This window comes from Molothrus aeneus, chromosome 9 (genome assembly GCF_037042795.1).
Source record: "Molothrus aeneus isolate 106 chromosome 9, BPBGC_Maene_1.0, whole genome shotgun sequence".
Taxonomy (NCBI): Eukaryota; Metazoa; Chordata; class Aves; order Passeriformes; family Icteridae; genus Molothrus; species Molothrus aeneus.
In genome coordinates, this window is record NC_089654.1 from 29,375,968 (window position 1) to 29,382,459 (window position 6,492).

A 6,492-nucleotide genomic window follows, 5' to 3' on the forward strand; every position below is an offset into this window, starting at 1 on the left:
GCAGAAAGCAGACTCATAGCCATAAAGGCTGTGACATTTTATGGTTCTGACTCTGCAACCACTCAAGCACATGGTTAATTTTGCCACAGTAATAAAGTTAAGCACTAGCTAAAGTGTTTTCAAGGAGGGGTCTCTTTTACACTTGAACAAGTCTATATTTCATCATAAATCAGGAATTCCTCCCTTTCAAAAGAAAAGGATTCTGCATGTGATCATCAAATTGTTTCTACTTTGCACAACAATAATTGCCCTTTTGTTTTTTCAGTTTCTGTCCAAATAAGGCAAAGGGGAATGAGTACCTCAGCTGAAGTAGTGTTGCTCTGGTGACATTTAACTCATTTCAAATGGATTCAAGAGGGAAATATCAATTTTTCAATTTTAATTCTAAATACTTCAGACACTGGCTATTTCATTTAAAAAGTGAAGATTTTGCACAACACTTTACAGCCAAAATATTTTTGTTAAGTTTTTTAACTATCATGGACAACACCAGCATTGTTCTTCATATCTAGGAAAACTCTTCTACTTTTGCAGTATTTTTGTATTTGTTTCCACCTAATTTTGGCCAAAGCACATCAGGAGTGTAACAGAATGGAAGTACAAGGAAAGGCATTCAAGCTAGATGAATTCAGACCTGAAATAAAGCATAAAATTTTACTGGGATAGCACTTAACACATGGAATGACTTACCTTAGGATTTATGAGTTGATGCTTCCCCATTATTACCAGTCTTTATATCAGGAGTTTAAGAAAGAGAATGTGGGTGAGTGTAGAGTAAATCCTTTCCCAGGGTCTGTCCTGATGCTAATTTGTTTTGTTTCCATCGTGGAAGGAACCAAGCAGAGGCTGAACTTGGGTCTGATTTAGTGCACTTGCCCCTTTGCCCTGCTTGGTGAGGGAAAAGCAGGAGAGCATTTGGAGCACCTGGGAGAGGCTGTCAGAGGAGGATGGTGATGGGGTGGGGTGGCAACAGAAGACCCAAGAGGTGGAAGGGAACATGGGCCAAAGAATATTCCTCCATCCTCCCAGCTGTGCTTTCCAGGAGCCTGGAAAGGACTGGGGGAAGGAAAAAGCAGGGACTGGTCTGGCTGGCCCATGAGTAAGAAAATAGAAGAGCCCAGGAGTTCAGCTCTGGAAATTACTGGTTCTCAGGAGCTTCTGGGATACAATAATGGAGGTTTTACAGTGCTGTTGAGCTGTGTGTTGAAAAAACAATCCTTCAGCTTTCAGCTAATTTAGTTACCATCTGTAAGCTGTTTAAGCCATTCCCCTTATTTCACTTTTCCCTTTTAATTTTGCTCTGTATGCTTTTTCTTCATTCCACCTCCTGTGCAGGCACAGAGAAGCACATAGGTGTGCAACTGAGGATTTTCTGTAGAGCAGGAAAACACCATTGTCCCTGATGTTCTTTGTGGGCTGCATTGCTCTAACCCACCCACAGACTGCTGGCATTTTGCTGTGGGGACCCCTGGCCTGTTCCTCACACCAATATATTTTATACAGACACAGAAACAGTGAAATACATTTTTTAAAAAAGTGCTTTGTGGTGCAAAACTCCAACATTGGCGTTTGTGTAGATGTCTAAGTTTTATTTTGTACAAAACTCAGTTTGCTGCTACTGGATTTCAGATTTCAGAGGTAGCTTGTTAAAGTTGTCCTTAGCTCACCCAGCTGAGCATCTCATATGTTTCATGAGATTCCCCTGGAACCCAGGGGCATATCAGTTGTCCTGGCAAGGCATAGTGAGGTGAGTTAATTAGTAGCATTCCAACATATCCTGGGCTTTACTGGCTAGAAGTGAAGAGTCCCAGAAGAAGGAAAGCACTGTAATTGTGCCAGATCCATCCTTTGCTCCCTATAGTTTCGCTCTAGAATTTTTTTCATACATATTGTCTCCGTGCCAGTGCTTGTGGTCTCTGAAATTAAAAGCATTTCTCATAAAGGGGATTATGAAATTAAAAATATTGCTCGTAAAGAACACATTGATCCTTACTGGGAGGATGACAGACATAAAACCATCAAATTACTGATGTCACTAAATAAAACTAATTTAGGAGATAACAGTGCATTTTTAAACAAATAGTGGGGATGTATTGGATTTACAAACTGCAAGAATTTTCCTTCCCAGTGTGCTCATTCTTCATTTATCATTTTATAAGAAAAACCTTTAAACTAAAAGTTAGTCTCATACAAATGTCACTTGCTAGCTTCCTTGCTAATCCAGAGGAAATATTATCCTAGTGGTCCCTGAGGTCCAATGTCTAGGTGTTGGATACATGATAAACTTACTTGAAGCTTTCTCAGTGAGATATAGTCCTCTGGAGACAGCTGTGGATTTAATTTTTCAAGCTTTAGTACAACCTAACCTCTTAAAAATAAGATTTAAGTTTCCCTTGTCAGGTCACTTAAAAGTTTCTTCTTTTATTTTGCTTTTTTTTTATTTCCCTCCTCTGCTGCTTGCCCAGGCTGTTAATCCCCAGCCTCTGGAGGAAACATTTAACCATCTCAAACCTTTCACATCTTGATCATTTTTTGGTTCCAAAAGACAGCACACATACATTTGGCTTTTGAATTGTTCTTGTCTGAGAGTTTATCAAGAAATTAGCAATGCAAAGCAAACAATTTCCAGTCTTAATCATGTAGAGTTCTACATCAGTGCTGAAAAGAGGTGGGTTTTTGCAAATTTTTGAGCCACTCCTCAGTGTAAGAGCAGTATTTCACACAAAGAGGTGTGTTTCTAGTTCATGCTGTCCAGGAGTTGACTTTAATCTAGTTTTCTTTCCCCTTGATATTTATCACTTACTGTTTCAGAAATGGTAAATTTTATGTTCCAAGGCATGCACAGAATTTCACTGGCGAGTTCTTGGTATTGTGAAACTCCACACAACTCAGAGCCGGGTTAAGCATGAAGGCTGATCAAACCAGCAATGTCACAGACACTGAAATGTGTCTGAAATGCAGGAGATATTATACTCCTGATACTTTTACTGATCCAAAAGTGCTGCTTGCAGCTCCTGACCCCCCTCATCTCCCTGCTGTGCTCACACAAACAAACTCACAGGCTTCTGCCAGACTGTTCTTTCTCAGGAGCTAAAGGTGCCAGAGGTCTTTCAAGGTCACTTGTCATATTTGTTCTCTATAGTCAACTTTTCTTTTTTCCCTTTCAGCTCGTTTTTCTTTGGCTTCCTGAGGAAATGAGTTTTATCTTGCCTTACCTATCCCTGCATTCATCAGGTTTCTGCTCCCTCCCTCTTAATGCCCTCGTGACATGTGGGCCAAGTGCAATCACCACTGAAAGATGTGCAAGTTAATTAAGTTTCTAGGGGTTTGTGTGCAAGTCTGCAAGTTAATTAAGTTTCTAGGGGTTTGTGTGCTCTGGCTGCTGGGCAGATGAGGGAGAGACCTGTGGTGGGGACTGTGCTCAGGGAGAGTTAAGCAGAGTTCAGCTCTTTGGCAGCAGAGAGGGGTCAGTCCTTCCGTGCTCACTCTCCACACAGACAGACAGACAGACAGATAGCACAGAGGAACTCATAATTCAATATTGAAAAGAAATGCTTTTAAAAGATGGCTCTGAGCAGCCCAGCCCTCACTGTATCTGGTGTCACATATCACACTGCTGGCTAAGCTGTCCCACAGCAGCTCCTATTGTATTTGCTGGGAAATGCCCTGAAAAAGGCAGGAATGATGAATCTAACTCCATGTTCTCAGAAGGCTAATTTATTATTCTATGATACTATATTATATTAAAGAATGCTATACTGTACTAACTAAAGAATACAGAAAAGATACTTAATGAATGCTAAAAAAATAATGAAAACTCCTGACTCTTTCCAGAGTCCAAACACAGCTTGGCCCTGATTGGCCAATGAGTGAAAACAACTCACAGCAGAATCCAATGGAACAATCACCTGTGGGTAAACAATCCCCAAACACATTCCACACCAGCACAACACAGGAGAAGCAAATGAGATAAGAATTGTTTTCCCTTTCTCTGTGGCTTCTCAGCTTCCCAGGAGAAAAATCCTGGGCGAAGGGATTTTTTCAGAGAATGTGAACGCCACAAGCTCCAGCCTGGCTGCAACACAGGCAGTTTCTTGTCCAGGGTGGATCTTTCCCAACAGATGGCAAGTGAGAGGAGCTGTGGGGCTTATTTCAGGTAGAAGCAGAAAGACACACTTCTAAAAGAAGTTCTCCTGTTACTCTGTGGCTCACAGAACAATCTATTTTCCCCTTTCGTTCTAACAGTTCTGACTGATGTTCAGCAGCACTGCTGTGAAATGTTCCTCTGTATCAGGTCAGGGAAAGCCAGTCTGATGTTTGCCCTCCAAGCCAACAGCAGGGAGGGATCCACAGAGCTGCAGATCTGAAAGCCTGGATCTTTACATCTCTGCTTCTGCAAAAAGAGAGGCAGATTGAGAAGGTTAAATGGTCTCTCTTGTCCTGGTCTGCACACAGCACTTCTTTCTACAGCTCTGTTGTTACCCATGGCACTCTCTTCTTTCTCAGGGTGGAGTTGCTCTTTTGTCAGGATGTTCACACTCCACACAAAGGCTGTCTGTGAAAAATGCTTATTTTATTATTGGCTGTTTGCAAATATTAAAATGAATATGATATGTGTTGTGTTAGAAAGTAATTCTGTATTAATTCTCTTAAGTAGTGTGGTAAATATAGTTTTAGGTTATAACAAAATGTTAAAATAGAAACTATGCTATGTAGGATACTTTTTTTTCTAAAGAAAGGACTCACACTGAGATAGCAGCCACAGGACACCTGAATCTTTCAGAGAAAGGGAATTGTCCCTGCCTGACATCACCCCTTCCACATCACATCCATTGTGCCCTGGATTTCCCACACTGGGGGGGCTTCATGCCTGGGCCTTCTAAGAGTTCAGGAAAATACCTGGTCTGGCTCTGTGCTAAGTGCTAAGAGCTAGCCAAAGCACACTTCCTACCTAATGGATTTAGGCTGTTCCCTAAATCTGCTGCCAGTGGCTGTCAGACACAGGATAACAGGGCAGTAGCTCTGTGGTCTGAGCAGATGGGTCAGTCTCATGCCTTAGGTAGGAAGGATCCAGCTGAGAGGAAGTGGAAAGGCATGTTTTTTCTGGCAGTGTTGTGTGCAGAAGGAGCTTTGATGGTGTGGGTTGCCATCTTTCTCTTGCTTTGGAATTGAAAATAAATCCTTGAGAGACTTTTCACCAAAGCATTTGTGGCAGTTGCATGCCAGAGCTGAAAGACATTGAGGCTAAATTATCTCCCACTTGCCCAGTTCTCCCTGAGGGGTTTCTGCATTGCTTTTTGTGCTGTTCCATGAGTGTGCAACATCCTCTTTAACCCTGCTCACCAAACCATGATCCCCTCTGATCACTTCTAGACACTTTCTTCTTGTGTGCAGTCTTCAATGGCCGAGCCAGGCAGTTTCCAGAGCCACTTCCTCCTTGGTCAGAGCTGTGCTAATAAAAAAACAGAGCTGTGGGGGCACAGGAACTGTGCACACTCACATGCATAATGCTACAGCAGATTTGATCCTGCATTTTCCCCACAATCCTCCCCACTCAGTCAGGAGGAGAATTTTGTTAGCTTTCACCTCAAAAAGGAGCTTTACCCTGCACTTGAGCCAACAGAGGGCAATAGACTCATAATTCAATATTGAAAAGAAATGCTTTTAAAAGATGGCTCTGAGCAGCCCAGCCCTCACTGTATCTGGTGTCACATATCACAGTGAAAGCCAGCATTCCATGCAGGACCTAAAACCTTCTCAGGCTCCATCAATTAAACCACCACATCTGAGGTGGAAGAGACTCAGCAAGGAACTCTCACTAGGGTTCAATGAGAACCAGATGTTGTGGGCACAGCTGTCATGCTTCTTATCAAGAGCAACAGAGCAGCCCCTGCTGCAGTTTCACCAGGAACCCTGCCCTTCCTTCCCTTCATCCTCAGCACTACTGAGCAGCCCTAACCAGAACCAAATAAAATCCTCCTGGCCAAAGCTCAGGAGCCCTCCCCAAATATTGCTGTTTGTGTTAGCAAACTGTGGATCTCCAAATCTGGCTCCTGCTGGGACTCTCACTGTGCTTGGGACACAATCTTCAAGCTGCCTCTCCTACTCAAGAGTGGCTTAACTCACTCCCTTTCTAATGTAATTTATAATGTTGGCACCGGGGCTAGAAGGATTAGAGGGAAAGAAGTGTGTGTTCCCTCCATAGGAATAGAGCTCTGGCCAATTTCAGTGACATTAATTTGAATATATTTACCCATAGGGCTCAGATGCCGGTGTTTTGTTGCTTTAGATGGAATTCCAGATTGCTAAATTCCAATTGTATAAACGATAACAGATTGCTGCTGTGGCTGCACCCATGAAAGCACATGGGAATTGAGCAGGATATGCCCTGAAGGCTGTGAGTCATCCTGACCTACAAGCAGTGAACTCTGCTTTGGAAATGTGGTTCAAAGCAAGGGTTTCTCCTGAGACATCAGGAGTCCCATCCTCCCA